We start from the raw sequence: 13,097 nt of genomic DNA, 5'->3' as shown, positions 1-13,097 counted from the left end.
GCCAACACATGTCCCCCAATGCCTGGGGAGCTCATACAGATAATAGTTATTCCGCTCCCCGGCACCTGCGTCGCTTCTCATCCCCGCACAGCCGACGCTGCAACTGCAGCGTGAGGCTCATTACTGTCCCGGCCTATTATTGGGCCCACTGCGAGGAGGCAGAGGAAGGGCAGCGGGTCTGCCAGAAAAGGGGTGAAGAGCGACAGCCGTGCCTGCACAGAAGAGCAAATGCTCAAATGGTGGGCACGGGCCGCCGATATAACACCACTGCCAGCACTGATGATAATAATTCTAGGACAGTTGCATAAAAATGTTACCCTCCATAATCTACGGTAACTACATCAGCCTAACTTGAAAAATCCCATGCTTACTGTTGTGCAACATTGGTCTACTCTACCAGTGACGTGCCTCTCTTGCTTTGGCACCAGTCCTACCTACTGGAAAGGCTCAGTCTATCACTGCATTTATGTATTGGTCCACCTGCCACCAATGAAGAAAGTCGCAGCTGTCCAAAAAAATTAAAAAAGACGATTTATTCTTCTCTGTACAGCGACATTTATGTCCTATCACAGGACTTTTCTCGGACAGGACAGAAATTTCGCTGTCTGTAGGTGGAAGAATAAATCCTCTTTGATTGGACTTTTTGGGAGCGCTGCGACTTCTTCACTGGTGTACATCTGAGGGCTGTGGATCCAGGCCCTGCTCGCTGTAGCCCTTTATACTATTTTTCCTGGAAGTGCTGCTTTGTGCATTACATATAATGAATTTCCACACAACTGATCTTATTACAACATGCCAGTATGATGGGTGATGAACTATGGGCACCACTGCCACCCCTCATACACCAGTCACATCACCTGCCCCCATCTACTAATAACATGGCACTAGAAGATGCCGCCATGTAGTTCTCGATCATTCCTCTGGACACTGGACTGCCACTCAAGATGCCCACCTCACAGCAAACATGGCAGAGCATGTCCATGGTCCACTGCCAGGAGATGCCACCTGAGGATTCCATCGTGACCTCTGACCCCTGCACACGACCAACTGCCGTTCAGATTCAACTGTCGACGGCAGCGAGCAGAGGCGGTCTACAGATTGGAAGATTTTTCGATATTTTCGACAATGGCGTCCACTGGACAGACAGAAGACAGCGAGGAGGAGAAGAGGGAAGACAAGAGGAAGAGGGAAGAGGAGAGCATCACTGGATCCAGCGCCTCAAGGAAGAGGAGAGCAACCGAGGAGAGCGGATCGGAGGATGAGGGGCTGACATCAGACAGCAGCCAAGACTCTGACACGTCCAGCCCCTATGCCAGGCTTACCATCAGCCGCTTCACCATCCACCAGGTCTTGGGCAGGGGCAGCTTTGGCAAAGTAAGTTTTAGTATTTTTTTTAATTAATTTTTAATACAATATTTCCATTTTATCTCCATCTATTGCTTTCTGTTATCAGCCATTTTATGTCTGGGTAGATGAGTATTCTCCATTTCTTTTCCTCAGGTGGTCCTGGCATCAGTCCCTGGCCGAAACATCTACACGGCCGTCAAAATGATCGACAAAAAGTGGGACAATGCAGATACCATCACGAGAGAGCGGCGGATACTCCTGGCCACCAGAGCCTGCCCGTTCCTATGCCACCTGTATGCCGCACATCAGTCTCAGGAGCGGGCATATTTCATCACGGAGTATCTGTCCGGTGGCAGCCTGGAGGCTTTGATCAATATGTGCGGCTACCTGAATACAGACAGCGTAAGGTAAGAGAATGGGGAGTAAAAAATGAGGTCAGAGGTACAGTTAGGAGAGGGATGGAGGGCTTGTCCCAAGGTGCAAGGTGGCGGTGTAATTCTTGGTAACTTCTTGTTCAGGGTATTTACATGCAGATCTATGGCACCAAACTGAATGTAGTGGTAGTAGTATCTACTACTCTGTAGTGGTCGGTCAGGTGGATAAACAAAGCAGTGAATAGAAAGAATACAGGCTGCCATAAAACAGCACTTCTTCTCTGCTGGTGACCTCCCAGGGTCCTTCATAACATGATATTAGGGAAATTCTAGGGAAGGATTTGATTATATTAGACCAGGAATCCGAAACCCTCGGCACTCCAGCTGTTGTGAAACTACAACTCCCAGCATGCTCCTTTCACTTCTATGGGAGTTCAGAAAACAGCCAAACAAGTTTGCATGATGGGAGATGTAGTTTCACAACACCTGGAGTGCCAGAGGTTGCTGACCCCTGCATTAGACTATTCTCTGTTCTCCCCATCAGATTCTACACAGCAGAGCTGGTATGTGGCCTCCAGTTCCTCCATGGACACAACATCGTCCACCGGTGAGCAGAACTTTCCCCCTTCTCTCTGTCCCCTTTACATGCTGGAGATCATGCATCCAGCTTTACTAGAGTCCTGAATTTCTATTTGCATGGTCTTGCAGATTTGTAATTTTCTTGTATTATTTCACTACAGAGATCTGAAGCCGCTTAACATCATGTTGGATGCAGATGGACACATCCGTATAATCGACCTCGGGCTGGCCCAAGATGGTGTCACCACCTCCAATAAGATCCGTGGAGTGACGGGAAGCCTTTATTACATGGCCCCCGAGATACTTCTTAGGAAAAGTTACTGCACAGCAGTTGACTGGTGGAGTCTGGGGATTGTGGTGTCCAGGATGGCATCAGGACACCACCCATTTCACTATGGCCCCTTCCGAAAGACGGCTCGCACAGCCATTACCACCCATGAGCCAAACATTCCATCTTGGCTTCATGCTGATGTGCAACATCTTGTTGCAAAACTGCTGTGCAAAAAACCTAAGAAGCGTCTCGGTGTGCGTGGCAATATACGGATGCATCCACTGTTTTCCACCATCGGCTGGAAGGAACTGGAGGAGAGGAGGGCACAGGCCGCCATTCACACCATTTCAGCGGGTTCTGGAGAAACAACATCTGTGTTGGCCGAAGGATAAGAAAGCCCATCACCCCGTGGCCGAATTTAGCTACATGTCACCTAGCTGGGCCCGGTAAGATTCTCATCCTCTGAGAATAACTCATCAGTTGTGGTCATCACTGTCCTTCTCCCTATCCCAATGACTATGTCCCTGCTTCTTCTTAGGTGGATGAGAAGATCTGGGCTGTGAAGGAGTCCACGACCATCTGGTGAGAAATCACTATATAAACAGGACACCTAACATTAAATCTCAACATTATATTTGATGTTACATGGCTAAATGCTTTATTATATGATCATTCCTTAAGATAACAGAATCTACAGTAGATAGATTTGTTTGAGATGTCTTCCTGTAATGTCTTCCAGGATGAAATCCTGCCAACTTCCCAGAACTTTGTGCCTCCTCCTGACCAATGCCTCATGTGTTTGCTGTTCTGTCACCTCGGCTGCCATGAAATCTCATCTCTCTCCATACCATCCTGATGCCTCACCACTGTCATCGGCTGCCCCTGTCCTTGACCTGACATCCTCTGATCCCCGGGCTGGCATCTGACATCACTCCAGCCTGAAGATGCTCTAGGACCCCAGGAGCGGCCTGTGCTTAGCTTCCATCTGGTGAGTTCAGGGACAATAGCCGCATGTTGTAGTCCTGGGGCTGCTAAGCGGCTATTACCCCTGAACTCCCCGCAGCACAGGCCGGGTAAGTTATACATACACCGCACATCACTAACACTACAGGACAGGTATAGGAACACTACAGGACAGGTATAGGAACACTACAGGACAGGTATAGGAACACTACAGGACAGGTATAGGAACACTACAGGACAGGTATAGACACCCACACATAGCAGACAGAGATATCGGCTTTGATCCTGGGATTTATTCTGATCGCCATATTTGGGGTCGGGAAGGAATTTTCCCCCTAGTTGAGGGACCTATTCCTCACAGGGGTTTTCGCCTTCCTCGGGATCTACACAGCCTTAAATAGGTTTAGTATGAACATTAGTCCACACAGAAAAAATTGTTTAAAAACACTTAATATTTAACAAACCTAAACATAAAATTAGCAGAAGTCTCTAAATTGAGTATAATACACTTCTTACATTTATCCCCATATCCCGCATGTCAGGAATCAGCATTTGATCGTGGGAATTAGGGATCACTTACACGACCAAATGAATGGGTCCGGATCCATTCCGCAATTTTGCGGAACGGGTGAGGACCCATTCATTTCAATAGGGCTGCAAAAGATGAGGATAGCACACTGTGTGCTGGCTGCATCTGCTGTTCTGTTCTGTGGCCCCACAACAAATATAGAGCATGTCCTATTCTTGTCCGCGGAGAAGAATAGGCATTTTCTATATAGTGCCGGCCCTGTGCGTTCTGCAAAATGAAGAACACACACGGCCGGTATTAGCGTTTTGCGAATCTGCAGTTTGCAGACTGCAAAACGGAGCGGTCGTGTGAATGCACCCTTATTCTGATCGCCATACTTGGGATCAGGAAGGAATATTCACCTTCCTCTGGATCAACATGGCCCATAAATAGGATTTAATACGACAAATAAACAATTGGCACATACCCAGTAATAGTCTTAGAGGCTTCTGTCATCAGACACATGCTTAGTAACCTGGCTGACGTTAGACACGTGCTGATGTCAGCAGAAGATAACAGTGTTACTCTCTTATTTCTAGGTGCTTCCCTTTTAGAGAAAAAATAACTTTTATGTAAATGAGGCCCCAGGAGCAATGGGGGCGTTGTCGTTACTCCTAGAGGCTCCATTCTCCTGCCGCGCCTGCTCATTTTGACAGGGTCAGGGAGTGTTCACGTCACCCAGCCCGGCCCAGACTTCAGTAATAATCTCATGCCTGCGCCGTGCCTTTTGGTGCATGCATGGACTTCCCTACTGCGCCTGCGCCGCATACGTCACAGTATACCTAGAAAACTTCCACTGAGGAAGTCCACAGCCGGCAAGCATCATTCCTTTACTACACGTGTACAGCACGGCGCAGGTGTGAGATTTTCACCTGAAGTCAGGGCCACACAGGATGATGTGAACAATGCCTGGCCCCATCAATCAAAATGAGCAGGGCACGGCAGGAGGAGGGAGAACAGAGCCTCTAGGAGTAATGGCAACGCCCCCATTGCTCCTAGAGGCTCATTTGCATAAAATCAAATCATATTTTTTCTCTAAAACGGAGGCACCAGGAAATAAGAGAGTAACACTGTTATCTTCAGCTGAGATCAGCACGTGTCTAACGTCAGCCAGGTTACTAAGCATGTGTCTGATGACAGAAGCCCTTCAACGCTGTTTTAATACATTTCCCAATACTAAAATAAACCCCCATTTACCTAAATAAAATTGGCTTCTTACCCCCTATACCGTTGTACTTGTCTTTATTCCTATTGGATATCAATGTAATAAATTTCTTATTTTGGCTTGAACAAAAATGTAATGATCTCATGGTTTTTCTTTTTAACAAGCACTTTTGGTGGGTTTAAAAAAAAATAAAAATCCATGGGGGGGGGGGGTTGGGATTCATGGAGACTGGAGTTTCAGATGGCTTGAGATGCACCAAAATGATTGAGAGGCTCATGGCTCTTAAAAATTGTGGTGCATCTTGGCCGGTGTGACCAGAATCTGAAAGCGACACCAACTAGGACCCGGCATAGGTTTCGGACATTCTTTACACCAGAAAAGTGCCATATGTGTTGGGATGTGCCGGATCGCTAAGCCTCAACTCCCCTGCCCATGCCCCCACCCAGCATGGCAGAGAAGTGCAAAGGGTTGCACAATTTCACTGACACTGCACAGCTGAAAAATCATTTTCAAAGATCTCTTCCTAATGACCCATGAAACACGGATGGAACACAGATGGCATCCGTGTTGCATCCGTAATTTTTACGTACCTATAGACTATAATGGGTGTGATGGATCCGTGAACAGGGACAAAATAGAGCATGCATCTGTGCTAAAAACATGGACCCACGGACCGTGGAGAAAAACTGATGTGTGAATACACACATTAAAATAAATGGGTATGTGTGCTGTCCGTGGAGAACATGTACAGCACACGAATCACTGATATGTGAATGTTCACAGCCTTAAAAAGTCTAGTTCTAATAGTTCTGTTAAAATACTTGATCACAGTGTACTCCCTCAGGTCATCGCTCCCTGGGGTTGGTGCAGTGAAGGAGGGGAATTTCCCTGTGGCAGTGGTTTCCCTCCAGGATAATATTTTGGTGGTGCCCATGGTGTTAATGTCCATGTGGGTGCTAGGCAGGGCACATGATGGAAATGCAAAGTCCAGTACGCTCTGTTCAGAAAGTCAGAGACCAGATCACATTAACAAAAATCTTGTTACTGTGTGCAGGATAAGAGTTGTAGTTCATCCAGCAGTTATCTGTACACAATGCAAATTCCTCCCAGATGTCCAAGTATAAGCTAGGCAATTTGTTACAGCAATGGCCCTTAGGTTACACCTTCTCTTCCTAAAGTCCCTGTTAATGAAATCTTTGGCTAGCTACTACAATCTAGCAACTGTGGCTGTAATGTCCACTAGTCTGGAATAGTGCATATATTAGGGTGTCTTAACTTGTCTCCCCTCTGCAGCAGCAGGGTCTGGAATGCTTTAAACGTGTTTACCTTGCCATCTCTCTTGCTCTAGCCATACAAATCCTCCAACTTTAGTTCTTGTTTTCATCTCCTGGAGCTCATGGACGTGACAGAGGCTCCAGGGCTTAACGCTGGAGTATATGGAAGAGGAAGAGATGGAGACTGCTCCCTACATCCTCCCTTTCTATGACTAGACTGACTGGAATCTTCTGGAACTATGTTTTTTTTTTAAAGTGTTAAAGTACTCCTTTAAATAGTGTCAGAGCTCTTCTCATCACCCCTGACATTCAGTAAGCAGTGTTACATGACATACATGAACTGGATCAGCACACAGGACACATTCATGTGATAAGTAAAAGGAATAGTTGTGGAATTATGATGTTATTTCATAAAGTTTAGTATTTAAAATAAATAAATAAATAAAACGTTCTGTTGCTACAGACACTGACAGACATGAGGTGCTGCTGCGGGCGGTAGTACTGCTGTATATACTGTACATGTTCTGCTCCTCAGTACACTACTATTCACCTATTAGATACCTGGGCAGTTAACTGAAAGGCAGGTCACATGATACTTGTGAGTCACATGACAGCTCACATAACTAACACCATGTTTAATCGTATTCAGCTAGGGCTGCAGCTATCGATTCCTTGACTACTAAAATATTCTACCGATTAATCGAATACTCTAATAAGAAAAAAACTAGTTAAAAGAACGTTTTCTATATAAACAAAATCAGCCCCTCTGCAATCAGCCCCCCCCCCCCCTCCAGGGCCATCAGTTCCCCTTCCCTTGTGCCATCAGTTTCCCCCTCCCTCGTGCCACCAGCTGCCGCCACTGCTATCAGTCCCCCATCTCCCTCTCCTAGCCATCAGTGCCAAACCGCAGCGCCAGTGAACTAAAATGTCCTGACGAAGTATGTACATCAGGATCCAGTGCAGCGCTGTGTGGGCAGGCGGATGACCACGGAGCCTGAGTAATAGCAAGCTCTTCACTCGCACTCCACGGTCACATGGCACAAAACAAAATCGTCGATGCAAAAAATCTGCATCGAGGATTTTTTTTGTGTCGAGTTAATCGATTAATTCGAGTAATCATTTCAGCTAGGGCTGCAGTAAACGATTATTTCAGTAATCGAGTATTCTATCAATAATTTTTTTTACAGTTAATCAAATAATCTAATAATAAAAAATGAATTAGTAGACTGTTTTCGTTTCTAAAAACTCAGACCCCCTGCCATCAGTCCCCAACACCCTTCGTTCCCCCCTGTGTGATCAGCCCAAGTGCATCAGTTCCCCCAGTGCCATCAGCTGCACTATCCCCTAGTGACATCAGCACCCCCCACCCCAGTGCCTTTCGCTCCATTCCCCCTTTGCCTTCAGCTCTCCCCAATCCCAGTGCCTTCAGCTCCACTCCCCCAATGCCATCAGCCCCTCTATGCCATCTATTGCCATGTCCCTCACTCCCGCCGTGCCATCAGATCAGCCCCTCCATGTCCCCCAGTGCCATCAGATCAGCCCCTCCATGTCCCCTACTCCCCCACTGCCATCAGTCAGCCCCTCCAAGTCCCCCACTCTATTCCATCCATTGCCGGCTGTCCCCCTTCAGTGCCATGTCCCCAGTGCCAGTGAAATAAAATACTTACCCTTCCTGTAGGGGCGCGGCTCCACAGCTCCTTCCTCTTCTTCTCCACGTGCTGCTCTGGATACTGACGTCACACAGCGTCGGGTCATAGTGAGCGCTTACGTGCACTATGACCTGACGATGTGTCAGGACCCAGTGCAGCACCGTACGGGCCGGAGGGTGACCACGGAGCAGTAAGTAATAGCAAGCGCTTCACTCCCGCTCCGTGGTCCCATGACACAAACGAATCCTCAATGCAAAAAATTTGCATTAAGGATTTTTTTATTAATCGATTCAATCGAGTAATCATTTCAGCCCTATATTCAGCTCTCCTTTGGATGCATTTTACAGAACTAAAAATAGACTGCACCTTTTATTTTTTTCCCCCTCTTTCTTTAGGCTAGTTTCCCACTAGCGTCAGACATCTCCAGTAGGCTGTCGTGGCAGAAAGCATCTAGAGCTGCACCCGGTAATAGTAATGCCTACATTAGTGTCCCCCAGAATTAATAATGCCCCCATTACTGCTCCCCAGAAATAGTAATTCCCCCAAGTGACCCCCGGTACAAATAATGCCCCTATTAATGCCCCCCACTAAGAGTAATGCCCCCATTAGTGTCCCCTTCTTTGCTTCTGAAAAAAATAAATAAATAATAAAAATGTACCTCCTCCATTTGCTTACGCTGCGGTGAACACTCGCTGCTGACTGGAAGCTCAGGACAGGACCTGTGCTCCAGCGTGACGACATCTCACAGGTCCTGTCCTGAGCGTTCAGTGAGCAGCGAATTTTCACTGCGGCGCCATCAAATGGAGAGTTATTTATTTTCTTCTTCACACAAGTGGGGGAGGGGATGGGAGTTAAAGGCTGTACTAACGAGCGCCTCACAATGGAGGAAAATAGGAAAATACAGGTAGGAAAAAATTACCGGCACTGACTGACACAAAATTATTGGTTTGGGTCGGTGAGATACCGACCGAAGTGGCAACCCTAGGAGCATCCTGCTGGAAATGTCTGGATCCGGCATTGACAGACGCAACCCGACACCTGCCAGCCCCATTAATAATGGGCACCAAAAGATCCGGACGCAACCTGGCAAACATGCCGAGAATTGGACTAAAGAAAACCACTGTGCCCAGCGGTTTACTTCCGGAAGATTCTCATCATATTTGCCGGGTTGCAGCCTGATTGCCGCCGGTCCCCAATATAGTGAATAGGGCTGGACGGCAATGCTGAACTGCCAGATCTAAAAGCACTAGTGTGAAACCAACCTTAGGGAGAGACTAATGCACAGATATCATAAAGGTCTGGGAGCACAATTTTAAATAGATGTATATTAGAAAATAGAATCCAAGCCAGTTGGAGGCCAATGCCTGTCCACATTCAACAATGGGAAAGCTCCTGACTAGGGTTGAGCGAACCCGAACTGTAAAGTTCAGGTTCGTACCGAACTTAGGATTTTTGGACCCCGGACCCGAACATTTCGGTAAAAGTTCAGGTTCGGTGTTCGGCTATTTTATGGTGCTTTTTGAAAGGCTGCAGAGGAGCCAATCAACAAGCGTTTAACTCTGTGCCCTTAGAAGCCATCACAGCCATGCCTACTAATGGCATGGCTGTGATTGGCCAGTGCAGCATGTGACCCAGGCTCTATATAAGCTGGAGCCACGTAGCGCTGCACATCACTCTGCTCTGATTAGTGTAGGGATAGGATGCTGCTGCTGTGAGGGAAAGAATAGGAAAGAATCTTTAATCAGAAGTGCTTGTTAACTCAGCGATCTACCTAGATTTAGTTTTGTGGGTGCAGTGCACAATCTTTTTACCCTGCCCTGAGCCCAGTGACACAGAAAAATAACTTTTATCCGTCTGTTAGTTAGGTGGGTGGCGGAGGCGGCCATTTTATGCAAGCTCAGTGCACCAGCACAGCATATGTGCTTTTGTTACATTCAAATCCAAGCTTGAAATACTGCAATAATAATCTGGGTTTAAAAAAAACACCCATTTTTGGCAATACCCTCCATCTGGGGCCTCTGCCGCATTAGTCCGTGTGCAATTTAAGCTAGAAATACAGCTATCATTTTCTGGGTTTTTAAAAACACCCTTTTTGGGAAAAATACTAAATTTCACAGCCCTTGCTGCATCTGTACGTGTGAAATTCAAGCGTTATATACTGCTGTCAGATACACCCTTTAGCTACTGTTCTATTCTGCTAGTAAAAAAAATAAACATTTTGGGCAAGATCCTAAATTTGAGAAATATGAGGAGAGCGTCAAGTCATGCAGCAGTCTCTTCTGCTTAGGGTTGTTGCGGGTATGTGCGGCGTCCCACGACGTGTGTGTGGTCACTGCTTAAAAGCACTTTTTACATTATTAAAAGCACTAGGTTGCATTTGTGTATCTGCAAAATCCCTGTTAACAGGCCTATTAGGTGTAATTTATACATCCCGCCACTAGATGGGGATAAAGTTCAGGTCCTATATATACCTAGGTCTAGTTAGTCAGTTAAGACCAGGGGAGATGCTGAGCAAGATAGCTAGGAAAATGTAGTTCAGAAGAGAGCAGATCTGAGGTAGTCAGATCAAGTTAGTGGGAGGAAAGATAGAGTGAAGACTTCGCAACACAGATTAGTGAGTCGAGCCAACTTCGCTAGGAGGTGATACTCAGATGTGAGGCGCAGAAGAGCGTTTTCCTTCTGTGGCCGGACTATATACTTGCATCCCTGACCAGTAGGAGAAGAGTCTGCCTCCCTGGAAAAGAAAAGCATTCCTAGGAATCATCGGTGATAAGAGCCATTGTTGAGGGCCACAGACACCTTTGCATGGTGGAGGTTTTATAGCTTCAGGCAGCCACACCAAACTTCTGAGAGACAGTTGAGTTTTCCTGTCTAAATTATTCAGCTTGTAGGGAAAGACAAGGAATAGGATCCAACACATCTAAAGGAACCAGGTACACCTAACCCACTGCTCCAAAACCAAGAAACCTAAACAGCCTAAAACAGTGGATTTGCAGAATTAACTCTGTATCATCTAAAGACTGCATATTTGTACCGCTGCAACCAAAAGACATCCAAAGTAAAAGTTGTGAGTTGCATCTTACCACTGTCAACCTCATTATTACTACTTATGGTTATACCACCATTAACAGTACTGGCGTCACAACAAAAACCATCAAGGGACTCAGCCGCAACAAGCACCCTTAACATCAAGGGCACCTCAACCACCATCTTGACTGATGCTTCCTACCACAGAGTGTGCCCCGGAGGATTTCCACCTCAAATGTTGAGGTGCTGTCCACCTCAACACTGTGCTGCCAGCCTAGGGAGGCTACCTGCTAACCGTGAGTAAACCGATGAACTGTGCGTTATATGATTTGACCCCTAATCGGTCCACCGTGCACCTCACGTGTTGCCCCTGCGACTGGCTGGCTGCATATGGAAATTTTGATACCCAATCGATACTTTTGTCCTGGTATCGATACGATACCTGGATTTCCGTTTTTTTCGATACTGGGCTGCGCTGCTGTGCAGTCTAGTATCACAGAACATGAGCGCGCTGCTGTCAGCGCGCTCATGTTCCCTCAGCAGCACAGGGGAGAAGGAAGCAGTCTCTCCCTCCCCCTGTGCCGCTCCCACCAATTAGGAGAGAGGGGCGAAGGAGGGACGGCTCCAATGATAAAACAACCTTTTTTTATGAGTTCAGACTTAGTTAAGTTAGCAGGACATGTAGAGCGGCGCCCAGGGATCTCCCTGCACCTACTATTATTCCTGGGCGCCGCGCCATTCGCCCGCTGTGCCCCAGTTACAGTCTCCTGCACCGTATGCTAATTACTACTATCGGAGCGATGGGGAGGAGACATCAGCTTCTTTCCTGGGCGTTCAGAGAAGGCGCCCCAGCAGTGTAATCCTAGGGCTCCGACCGGTTACCATGGCAGTCAGGACGCTACTGAAGCCCTGGCTGCCATGGTCAGCTCCCTGCTGCTGTGTGTACTATGCACAGGGCAGCAGGGAGAGTGTGAAGTCCTATTCACCCTGATAGAGATCTATCAGGGTGAATAGGACAAGGGATGAAAAAAATAGTTATTAAATAAAAAGTAAAAAAAAATAATAATAATATATTGATATTAAGTATAAATTACATATAAAATATATCAACTATAAATAAATAAACATATCACATATCGCCATGTCCGAAAAGTCCAAACTATTAAAATAGAAAAAAAAAAAAAAAAAAAATCTATGCAGTGAACGCCAGAACAGAAAAAATTAAAAAAAAACTGCGCGATTCGCCATTTTTTAAAAATGCAGAGTGCACGTGGCTTTTTTGGTTTATTTTTTTTGCGTGGTATCGGAATGGAATGGAGTATCGCAATACTTTTTTTTGGTATCGAAAATGAATACAAAATTTGGTATTGCAACAACTCTACTTCTGCTTTTTGATGACTCTGCTAGCAGGGTTTCCCAGGGCCATCCACCTAGCCCTGCCCCAGGAGTGGAAGATATTGAGTGCACCAATGCCCAACCACTTATGTTTCAAGATGAGTACATGGGAGGACCACCGCAACAGGTCTCGGATGATGACGAAACACAGGTGCCAACTGCTTTGGCTTTCGAAAGTGTGCAGACCGACAACGAGGGCAGGGGTGAAGACTGGGTGAAAGATAATGTGGAGGGCGATAAGGTCCTCGACCCCACATGGAATCAAGGTCATGCGAGTGACCTGTGTAGTTCGGAGTAAGAGGCCGTGGTCGCACAGAGCCACCAGCACAGAAAAAAAGGGAGCAGGGTGCAAAAGCGGAGTGGCCGTCCCCTAGACAGTACACCTGCTACTGCCTATCGCAGCAAGAGACGGAGCACACGAAAGCCAGCTCCAAGGAGTTCCCTGGCGTGGCAGTTCTTCAGACAATGTGCTGACGACAAGACAT

General features: G+C 46.8%; 1 protein-coding gene and 1 long non-coding RNA gene across 2 annotated transcripts in view; one reads left to right on the top strand and one right to left on the bottom strand.

The window, feature by feature from the left end:
- Nucleotides 1-13,097, bottom strand: part of DEAF1 (DEAF1 transcription factor) — a 79,198-nt gene that overhangs the window by 41,115 nt on the left and 24,986 nt on the right. The window lies entirely within an intron of this gene.
- Nucleotides 2,943-3,565, top strand: LOC122920406. The gene is made up of 3 exons (XR_006386915.1): nt 2,943-3,017; nt 3,110-3,153; nt 3,311-3,565. It is a non-coding gene; the product is annotated as an uncharacterized LOC122920406 (long non-coding RNA).

This window comes from Bufo gargarizans, chromosome 10 (assembly GCF_014858855.1).
Source record: "Bufo gargarizans isolate SCDJY-AF-19 chromosome 10, ASM1485885v1, whole genome shotgun sequence".
In the NCBI taxonomy this organism is placed as follows: domain Eukaryota; kingdom Metazoa; phylum Chordata; class Amphibia; order Anura; family Bufonidae; genus Bufo; species Bufo gargarizans.
Note: the sequence above shows the minus strand (reverse complement) of the source record. Positions and strands in the feature narration are given on the sequence as shown.